This window comes from Thermothelomyces thermophilus, chromosome 4, assembly GCF_000226095.1.
Source record: "Thermothelomyces thermophilus ATCC 42464 chromosome 4, complete sequence".
Lineage (NCBI taxonomy): Eukaryota > Fungi > Ascomycota > Sordariomycetes > Sordariales > Chaetomiaceae > Thermothelomyces > Thermothelomyces thermophilus.
Genome location: NC_016475.1, coordinates 290,111 through 301,543, shown reverse-complemented (window position 1 = coordinate 301,543; position 11,433 = coordinate 290,111).

Here is an 11,433-nt window from a genome sequence, read left to right as displayed (position 1 = left end):
TTTACAAGGGAAGGCCTATAAAGGCACTAGGGCCTAATAAAGGCCTAGAGCTCCCTACTAGTACAGGCCCGTATAGGGGCTATTAGCCTCTATAACTTCCCTTTTAAGGTTCAAGTCCCGGGGGTTAGTACCCTGTACTGTGCCTATAGCTAGGGGAGGGAAACTGTAGAGTACCTAGTCGTATAGTGCCTAAACCTACCAAGAAGCCGAATATAGGAATCCTAGGAAATACGGTTATAAAGGGATCTAAACCTCGTTTTGCGGGGTATAGGGGCCTATAACTATCGTTTAGCAAGGAAGGTTCTATAGTGGCTAATAGACCTAGGGAGGCTCCTAGAATACCGCCTTGTAAGAAGGCTAGACCGGGAAGGAAGGCCTCTTTAGGGTTACTCTAGCCACTTCTCCTTTTCTTTATAGTGTATTAGTATTCTAGATCAAGCGTTAAAGGAGGGATAGAGGTTTTTTTTTATCTAGCCTATTAGGCACGGTTTCCTTTATATATAACTAGAGAGGCTCTAATATGCTTATTAGCATAATGGTATAGGACTAATAATAATAATAATAATAATAATATATGTTTTTATAGTTTGCTATTTTCTTTTAGATTATAGGTAACTATTCTTAGTTCCTAAGAGGATTATCTTCCTTATAATCTAGTCTTCTTAAAGGGCTATCTATAGGATTTTACTTCCCTAGCTAGTACGTAATAGTAAAATCGAAGCCTAATGGATATATATACTATCTAGCTTAGCGACTATTAAGTTAGGTTTATCTTAAATCCTTATAAATTATTATAGTCTAAATAGACTATGATTTCATAGGGATTTCTTATCAAATAGTGTCATTAATGCTTAAAGCCTTCTAGGATCGCTATTATTTCCTTGTTAAGAGTATTATAATAGTAGGCTAATCCTAAGAATTTAGCTAACCAGAATATGATAGGATATCTTTAAGAGTCCTTTACTTGCTATAATAAAACGGCCCCTATTATAAATATAAAAGTGTCTATTTCGATGGTTATTAGCTTTTTAGGATCGAAGTACCGGAGAACTAGCGCTGATTTAAAGTAGTTCTTAATTTCTTGAAATGCTCTTTATTCCTTAAGGTTAAATTAAACTCTTCCTGGTTTCCTCCCTTTTTCTAGCCCTTTTAGTAAACTTGTCAGGGGGTAGGCAATCTATAAAAAATTGCGAATGAATTTCCGATAAAAATCAATAAATCTGAGAAATACCTAAATATTATAATAGGTCTGGGGTTCTGGCCATTTCTCTACCGTTTCGATTTATGCTAGATCCATTATAATTCCTTGCCGATTTATTACAAATCTAAGGAAGTTAACTTAGTCCTTATAAAATGAACATTTACTAGGTTTATAATATAACTATATATTCTATAGTTATTTAAGGACCTTTTAGATATATTTTATATATATTTCGTAATTAGGTGAAAAAATTAGGATATTATCTAAATAAACTATATAAAATTTATTAAGTAGTCTACCTAATACTTAATAGATATAATTCTAGAAAGTGGCTAGTATATTCATTAAGCTAAATAGTATAACTAAATACTTAAATGATCTATAATAAGTTCAAAAGGCAGTTTTCTATTTATCCCCTTCTTATACTTAAATCTAATAGTAAGCATTCTTAATATTAAGCTAATGCCAACCCTCTAAGGCACTACTTAACACCTCTAGAACCAAACCTCCGTCTAGTCAGATAGGGAGGAGCTTTAGCTCAAAATGTCCAAGGCATCTAAGTATTTACAGTTATAGTAGGCAAGTCCGACCATCTAGATAGTAACGACGATAGAGGCAGAGGTAGCAGTAGTAATATCCCTCTAGACAGACATAGAAGAGTCTACTTATATAGAAAAAGATATCTCTAACTTATAAAAGAAAGAAGAACTATATCCTATTACTCTAATCTATTAGAGCAAACGAGTGTTAAAAGCTATCTATTGTCCTTATCTATCTGTCTAACGCCCCTAGATAGGCAACCCCTATTTATATCTATCGTATATAATAAAGCTCTATAGAACCGGAAAAACAAAACTATACCCTATATCCCTCTGGTTATATTAAGAACTTCTAGCCCTAGTCTATACTTCCCCTTTGAATTCGCCCTAAGGCTTCTACTAGCAAATTCGGACCTAAAACCTTACTTATATTTCTCTTAATGCTTAGCCTACTTAGCTTTACCATTACCTTTAGGCAAGGGCCGTTTCTTAGACGCCTAATGCCTTTACTAGGCTTCTACTTTAGTATTTAACATATCCTAGCCTATAAACTATAGTAGGTACTCTAGAACTAGCTCTAGATCTTTAGGCCCTAAACGTTTAAATAGTAGGGGCCGAGTCTATTTGGTAGGATTATCGTTAGGATAACGCTAATAAGCTTATCCTTTCTTAGCGGCTTAGGTCGAGCGTATCTCTTATGTCTATACCGGCTTACTTAGCTTTGTCTTAGTCTAACTAGGCAGCCATCGTATTACCAAAGGCGCCTACTTTACTAGTTACTACTATTATAACCTTAAAGGTTTTCTTTATCCTTCTATAGCTATAAGTTACTCTTTTACCTATTCTACTATATACTAGTAAATAGCTATCCTTGGTTTATAGAGATACTCGAGCGCTTATTAAAGTAGCTAAGGTAGCCTAAGTCCCTTAGGCGCCTTACTAAGAAACCGCTAGATAGCATTATCTAGGGGGACCTAACGATCCTTCTTTATAACTAGTTACTCCTTTATTAGCGGTAGGTTATCTTTTCCTTCCTTTATCTAGATAGAGATAACTAATTTAGCTTATCCTAGCTATAGCTATAGCTATAGAACTAGCGGCCTATAAAGTAGCTTATCTATAGGCTACCTAGGTAGTTAATAGGGATAGATATCCCCCTAAGGGTTCTTTGGCTTTTCTAGCTAGAGGGAGCTATTAAATAGATAGCCTAGAGCTATCTAGATTATTCTAAGCTAGAGTATTAACATCTTATTCTTAGCCTCTATTACTTTTAGCCTTACGTATAGATAGCCCTTCTACTAGGGGAGCTTAAGCTATGCCTTATCTCCCTATTATATTTCCTAAAAGTAGAAGCGACAGAACTTAGCGACCCAGACGCTATATTCCTACTAGCCCTTTTGCTTTAACGTTACCTATACTATCGGCTAATATATATAACCTCCGGGCGGTAGAAAAAGAAAGCTAGGGAGAACGACCTTATCCTATAGAGTTTTAAATGGATCTTTTTAGCTCTATTTATTAGAAGGATAGAAATCTATATAATAGAGATAGGACTCTATCTAGTTATATATAGCTATAGCCTAGTATAATTGTTATAAGTAGTAAAGGATTACCTAGAATTGTTTTCCGGCTATATCCTTTTATTTTTATAGGGGTAGTATTAACCATTTAGGCTTTAGGTCGCTAATAGCTTCTAGAAAGATATAGATATATAGCTTATAAGATACTAATATATACTAAAGCAGGTTTAAGAGATTATAGCTATTTAGGTACTCCTTTCTTAGTATAAGCCTTTTAATATTATATAGGCTTATAGCGATATCGTATTAACGTTAGCTAAAGTATATCTTCCCCTAACTATATAGCCTAGTATATAAGGGAAATAGGTAATTAACGATTTACTTATTAATCTTAAAGCTAGGACTTATAAGCTACTCTAGCCTTCTAGCTATAACTTCCTTAGGAGAGGGAATAGGCCTAGTATATAGTTCGTTAAAGAGCTTCTAGGTATTACTACTCCCTAGGTAGTTAGCGATTTCTTCCCCTAGAACCTAAGTCATAAAGAGGTACCGAAGAAAGAGCCTTAAGGTTTAGGGATCCTCCCCTAGGAGGAGTAAAGGTAGTCCTATACTTAGTTAGCTCGGCCCTCTAGTCAGAAGGAAGGGAACCGATCCTTCCCTTCTTCGTCGATCTAACTCTCTAACGTTATCCCTATACGTATTTACCATTAGGAGACTTATATAGAGTCGTTTAAAATCTAGACTACTAACATTTAAAAATGAATTACTTAGTAGAACGCTTACCTAACAGTACCTAGCTATCTAACTAGGTAGAGAAGACATTTTATTTAGCGTTTTTGCAAGTTAGCAATTTATAGTTTATAGTTATTAGTTATAGAAAAGAGAGAGAGGAGGAGGGTTAAGTTAAGGGTATTTATAGACCTTCTAATTCCTCCTAGACGCCTTCTTTATCCGGCTATTCTAGGTTATATTTACTAGTTCCGGTACTATCTAATAGGTAATTATATTAGCCCTTATATAACTAGGTCATTCTTTATTATAACTCTAAGGAATGACCTTAACTTATATTTTATCTAATGGTAATAAAGGAGTATAACCTGTTATATAATAGGTTATTCTAGCCTAGGTATACCTTCTTCGAATAGAAGTCTAATAGTTCTAGTACCCTAACTATTAAATTATTTAAAGGATAAGTATCCCCTATTTCTCCTTAAACTTCTTCCTACTTTTCCACCCTTCTAACTAACTCTTGCTTGTAATTGTCTTCCTCTACTTAGACGGCTAGTATTATTTCTTCCTATATTACTTCCCCTTCGAACTTGCTATAAGCTCTTATAAGCAAGTTCGACTACTATATCTACTAAAAGAGTTAAGTACTAGAGATATAAATCCTCTATCTAGGAAGATATAGAAGTTAATAAGGATACTAAGCCTATATTTCCCTTAATAATTAACTGACTAGTAGATTTGATAACTACCTAGGATAATCGGTTCTTTATACTTCCTAAGTTTATATAGGTAATAAGAGTAGCTTACCTAGAAGATCCCTTAATACCTTTAGATTATCTAAAGGTAGCCTTAATATAGTACTAGTATAAACTATTCCTTTCGTACTATAGATTCTTCTTTATTAAGTACCCTAGGATATAAGTAGTCCTATATATTTACTAGGAGCTAAACCTTAATCCTAATACTTTAGAGTAGATATTTAGAATCCTAAGACTTGCTCCTACCTATATAGAATTCTTCTATACCTATAAGGGAGCTCTAGTAAAGCGATTATACCTGGTCCTCGCGGAAATTAATAACGGTAGTCCGTTTGGTTAGTAGATTTATACTATAGTTACTTATTAGGCCCGAGTTCTTAGTTTGTTTATCTAGGTATTCAGGGATATATAAGAATAACTTCCTCCCTTTAGTTAGAGGAAGAGCTAATTAAGGATATAGGAATCCGGCACTATGCTAGGCCTATAAATAGTCCTACCGAAGGTCGATAACTAAGGTTATCCCTCTAAGGAATAAGAAGCCTATTACTATCTATACTATATAGCCATTCTATAGCTACATTTTAATAGGTCCTATCCTAAATAGATAGTATAGAAACTATTATTAGAGTGATAAGAAGTACTTATAGGAAGATATAATTAATGATAGCTCCTAAGATCCCAACCCTCGGCTTATAGGTTAGGCTAAGTTTAACCTTAATAGCTAGCTAAAGAATGTCTAGCTAGTAACGTAGAAAAAGAGCTCTCTAATTTCAATAGATTTAGATAGTATAGTTAGGGATTAACAGGCAGCTTATAAATAGGGTAAACGGCAATTACAGGTAGGGAACTAAGGGTTTAGGGAAAAAGGGTAAAGGTAGTATAGAAAAGGGGTAATTAGGGGTTTAGGTAACAAAGAGTAAATAAAAGTGAAATTAAACGGGGTTAACTTATATTTCTATTAATAGCTCGAAGGTCAAAACCTAGGTGGTTTCCCTCTAGTTAGTTTAATTATAAGCTCCTACCGTTACCATTATTACTTTTAGGCTTTAGATCTAGTTAGTTAGTCGCTTAGTTATAGTTACCTAGTTCGTCTAGGAGCTTCCTCTTCTATTATTACTTCTTTAAGTGCTTCTAGTAATAAAGAACCTACTTCTTAGTTCTAGGGGTTCTACTTACCTAGAAGACTATTAGATCCGTCGGCTTTAAGCTAAACTCTATCCCGCTTAAAAAACTTCTTAATACGGTTCGCGGAATATAGTATCTATATAGTTACACTATTAAGAGTCTCTAGGTAGTAGGTATTCCTGTTCCTAACTTCCTAGACCTAGTATAGACTATACCACCTATATTAGAGTTTTCGAAACGAGCTTATATCGATCTGCCGAATGTTATTATAAACTAGAATAAGATCGCCTGCTTTAATTTAGGCATTCTTAGCTCTAAATTTACGGTAGTAGGCTTTGTTTTAGCATTTAGCTATTTTTCGTCTAGCTTTAGTAATCTTTTTAGCGGTAACTTCTAGATTAAATTCTATATTAAGTAGTACCTTAGTATAGAGTTCTAATAATTATAGATAGACTTCTACTTAATTTTCCTAATCTAGTTAGACAGCTATAGAGTCCTAGTAAAGGATTTACTAGGTAGGAATATCGTTTTTAATCGGACTAATAAGATTATTATTATTATTATTATTATTAGTCCTATACCACTATACTAATAAATATACCAGAGCCTCTCTAGTTATATACAAAGGAAACTATACCTAATTGGCCAGATAAAAACCTCTGTCCTGCCTCTAACGCCTAATCCGGAGTACCAATACATTACAAAGAAAAGGAGAAGTGGCTAGAATAGCCCTATAGAGGCCTTCCCTCCTGGTCTAGCCTCCTTGCGAGGCGGTATTCCGGGAGCCTCCCTAGGTCCATTAGCCACTATAGAACCCTCCTTGCCAAACGATGGTTACGGGTCCCTATACCCCGTAGAACGAGGTCTAGGTCTCTTTACGACCGTATTTCCTAGGATTCCTACGTTCGGCTTCTTGGTAGGTTCAGGCACCATATAACTAGGTGCTCTATAGTTTCCCTCCCCTAGCTACACGTATAGTAGGGAGTACTAACCCCCGGGACTTAAACCCTAAAAAGGAAGTTATAGAGGCCAATAGCCCCTATATAGGCCTATACTAATAGGGAGCTCTAAGCCTTTATTAGGCCCCAGTGCCTTTATAGGCCTTCCCTTGTAAAAACTAGGCACAGGTGGTCCTTATCTAACATATGCTATATCCTCCTACCGGCTTAGTCGGCCCTCTAACGGTTGCTCTAGCTAGCCAATACGGCTAGTTCCGTAGCCTATAGCCTTCTTTATAAGGTCTATAGGGGGGGTCGACCCCTTTTATAGCCCTCCTAAACCTACTACCAGACCGTTAACCTTACTACCTTTAGGGCTATAGGCTTTAGCTCCCGGCCCCTTGCCTTAGCCCTTCTCTTCCAGAACCTCTAGCTTAGCCTATTATAGGCCTGTCAGATAAGGGCCCTTATAGGGACCTAGGAGGCCCCCGGACCTGCCCTGGTCTGTAAGAGCAGTTAGTCAAGTTTGGCTTCAAAGTTAGCTAGCCTCTTGTTAAGATAGAGGTCGAGGGGTAGTACCTAGGCCCCTGTCTCGAGGCACCGGATAGGGGTAGCCTTGTAGGCCCTGGTAACTACTTAAAGGGCCCTATATTAGGCCTTTAATAGTTCCCTAGCAGGGCCTTCCGGCTTACCCCCTAGCTTAGTAGGCTTGTAGAAGTTCAAGGCCCTGTAAGCTAGGGCGCTATAGATATATTTGGTATAGACCTTGTAGGCCTATAGGAGGCCGGGGCCCTAGGTCTTTATAGCGAGCCTAGTTAGGGTAAACTCCTAGGTTTCTAGCTTCTTAGCTACCTTTATACAATAGGGGCCCTACCATAGCCTCTAGTCTAGCCAGACCCCGAGGAATCTGGCCGACTTCGATAGGGCTATAGTGGTAGTACCCCCTCTAGGCCGTAGGAGCTCTAGCGGTCACGACTACTGTTTCCGGCCCCTATTAAAGTAGATGAGCTTACACTTTTCTAGGGCAAAAGCTATACCCTAGGTTCTCGCCTACTAGAGGCAGGCCTTCTAGGCCCTCTATAGCTAACCGTTATAGGCCTCCTCGGCCCTCCTAAAGGCTAGGAGGTTAATATCGTCGGCAAAGCCTATCAAACTAACTATAGGGCTAGCCTAGCGAATGGCCTAGTAAAGGGAGGCTATATAGAGAATGAACAGTAGAGGAAAGAGGGGTAACCCCTATAGGACCCTAGCCCTTATTACTATATCCTCTATTTCCTAGCTATCGAAGTAAAGGATAGCTACCTTATCCTATAGCTACTCTCTGACCTGGACCACTAACTACCTTAGGAAGCCCTAGCTCCGTAAAGTGGCTAGTAGCCAGGTATAGTTAACGGTGTCGAAAGCCCCTAAGATGTCAAGCTATAGGAGGGAGGTAGCTACCTTATACCTCTAGGCCTCTTAGACCTAAGCCGTAACAAGCCGGATAGCTAGTTCTATAGACCTATATTCCTAGTTACCTATCTATTCGGCCAGTAGAAGCCTATAGGCCTCTATAACGGCCATTACCTTCCAGGCGACTATAGCCTCTAGCACCTTGCCTACTATTAGTAAGAGCGCTATAAGCCTATAGCTACCTAGGGTAAAGTAGGCCTATAAGGGTTTGCTAGGCTTATAGAGGACCACTGTCTTAGCCCTTTTAAACCGGGCTAGAAAATAGCCGAGCCGTAGGCTTTCTGAGGCTAGTATAGCTAGTATCCGGTAGAGCGGCCGCCTATAGGCCTTTAATAGACCTATGGGGAGGAGGTCCTTCCCTAGGGCTTTCTATAGGGCCGCCCTAGCTAGTACTACCTTAACTTTACCTACTATAACCTCTTAGCTTATTTCGAACTTCGGCTCCTAATAGTCATTTAGATCTAGGTCGTTAATATCCGATAGGTCTACTTCCGGGTTCAGAAAGAACTTATCGGCCAGTGCTCTAGCCTTCTATTGGTAGGTTATAAGCCCTCCTTCGAAGACCGGGAGCTTTAGAAGGTCGATCGGTAGGTAGCTTTATAGCCTTGCCTACCGCTCTAGTCTCTATAATAGGTCCGGCTAGTTAGTTACCTCCTATAACGTAGCCCTCTAGCTCTTAGTCTTCGCGGCTATAATAGTCTTAGCCTGGTCCTATAGGGCCTGCTAAAGTGCTTCCTACGTATAGGGGTTTAGGATGCCCCTATAGGCCCTCTCTACTTCCTTGGCCTTCTTCTAGGCCTCTCGAACCTCCTTTATCCATTACTAAGCTCGTTTACTACCTATACTAGCCTTCTTTACCAGGGCCGAGACCGTAGCTATCTCCTCGAGGGCCTCTATAAGCCTGTCGAAGGCCTATAAAAGCTCCTCCAGGCCCTAGAAGACAGGCCCGGCCCGGGCCGATGCCTATCTACTAAGCTAGAGCAGGAGGTAGGCCGCCTCGGCCTACGTAACCTCCTCGTCTAGGCTCTTCTAGTCCTACCCTTTACTAGCCGGTATAGGCCTATTAGTCCCCTATAGGGAGACATTTAGGGCCTATAGGTAGTAGTCGGATTTCCTACGTTCTATAATATCCCTATAGGTCGCTTCTAGCCTAGTCGAGGCCTAGAATAGGTCTATCGTAAAAGGCTAGCCGTATTAATCCCCCTAGGAGGCCCTAGTAACCTGGCCATAGGGTATACATAGGTCAAGGTCTTACTAGTCTATAAGGCTAAGGAGGTCCCTAGCCCCCGGGCTAAGCCTGTTAAATAGGTCCTAGACCGGGTAGTAAAGGTTAGAGTCACCTATAAGAACTAGGGGGTAGGTTAGCTAAGGTAGGGCTAGTAGGTTCTATAAGAGGGCCTGCTCCCCCTTATTATTATAGATTGACTAGAGCTCGAACCCCTTCTCTCCTAGGGCCGGAAAGGTTACCCTATACTAGTTCTCCTTTGCCGAATAGTCCTCCTAGCTAACCAGGAAGCGCTTAGCCACTAGAATAGCTACCTTGCCCTTAGGCTTATAAACCAGGTAGTATTTCAAAGCCTAGGGGCAGTATATTAACCTTATAAACTACTTGATCTACGGTTCCTAAATAGCTAATAGGTCGTATTTAGCCTCCTCTAGTAGGACCTTAAGGGCCTGTTTATTACCTTAGGTGTTCTACTAGAAGATCTTAATTTATATTCGAGGTAGCTAGGGTAGAGGATAAAGGCATGGTGGTAGTAGTAGGCTCTATAGCTATTACCTCCTCGGCCGGCTACGAGAGGGAGGGGGTTCCGGGCTGTAAGAAGGAGATATAGGTCTGTCAGGCATCGAATAAAGCACTCCTAGCTACCTATTAGGCTAGGGTAGGCCTCCTACGGAGGCGTTTAGCCCTAGTTTAATAGTAGTCGTTATCCTCTAGCTAGCTACTAAGCTCGAAGGCTACCTTCTAATATAGTTACTCTAGTAGTTAGAAGGTCTAGGGTCTATATTAATAGGCCTCCTTAGCCCTTTCCTAGGCCTTGACTTTCTTTAGGCAGCCCCTATACCAGGCTATATAGGGGCCCCTATAGGCCGTATATCTATAGGGGAGTTAGTTAGAGTAGGTAGGGTACTAGGCCTCCCTAGCCTTCCCCCCTTCCTTATAGGCCTTTATACTATAATAGCTATAAGAGGCTAGCCGCTAGCAGTACCGCTAGGTATAGCCAAAGCTCTAACACCTATAGCATTACCTCGGCTCTAGAGCATCCTAGTAAGGCTTATAGTCTAATACCCAGGTATCCTAGATTACGCCCTTGTTATAGGCCTTCTAGGCCTCTTCAAGGTCTCATAGACCTAGGAGTACCGTGGCCCACTTCCTCTACAGGCTCTTTAGTAGCCGGAACTTAACCGTTTTAATCGAGTATAGGCCTATAGCCCCTTTAAAGTCCTATTTGCTAACCCCCTATAGCTCCTCCTTCCGGACTCCTTTAGCTAGGACTATATAGGCCCTACCGACCTCCCTAGCCTCCTCTCTAAAGGCTATAGCCACCTATCACTTATTAACTAAATACTAATCCTTAGTAGCCTTGTCCTTAAAGACCATTACTATATCCCTACTTAGGAGCTTCCTAGCTATAACGGCTCCCTAGCAGCTAGAAGCCCTATTAACTGCTTAGACTATCTCGGCCAGGGTTTAGGCTTTAAGGTCCTCTTATAGGCTTACGTTCCGTATCGTAACCTCCCGTGAGGCCTATAATGGTACCGCCTTGGCCGACGGTAGGCCTTCTTAGGGGCCTGTTGCCCTCTATTACGAGCCTATAGCTACCTACGCCTAGGTAGGGCGGGGGGTAGCCTTAAGGGCCTCTTTAAGCCCTTTTTTGACCTCCTCGGCCACAAGCTCCTATAGGTTTAGACCCGGGCCTATAATAGTGGTTGTAAGGCCCTATAAGAGCCTATCAGCAAGGTCCTATACCTTGCCCTATTTAGGGCTTAGTACAAGGTTGACTAGTTACGTGACAAGACCCCTTAGCTCCTTAATATCCAGGGCAGGGTAGGCCTACGGTAGGCCCCCCTTTGATTAGTTTAAAGCCATAGGCCTCCTTACTTAGTGGCTTAGCGTTAGGCCTTAAATCGACGTTACGTTCAGGGGCGCTAGGTAGTCTATACGGTGAA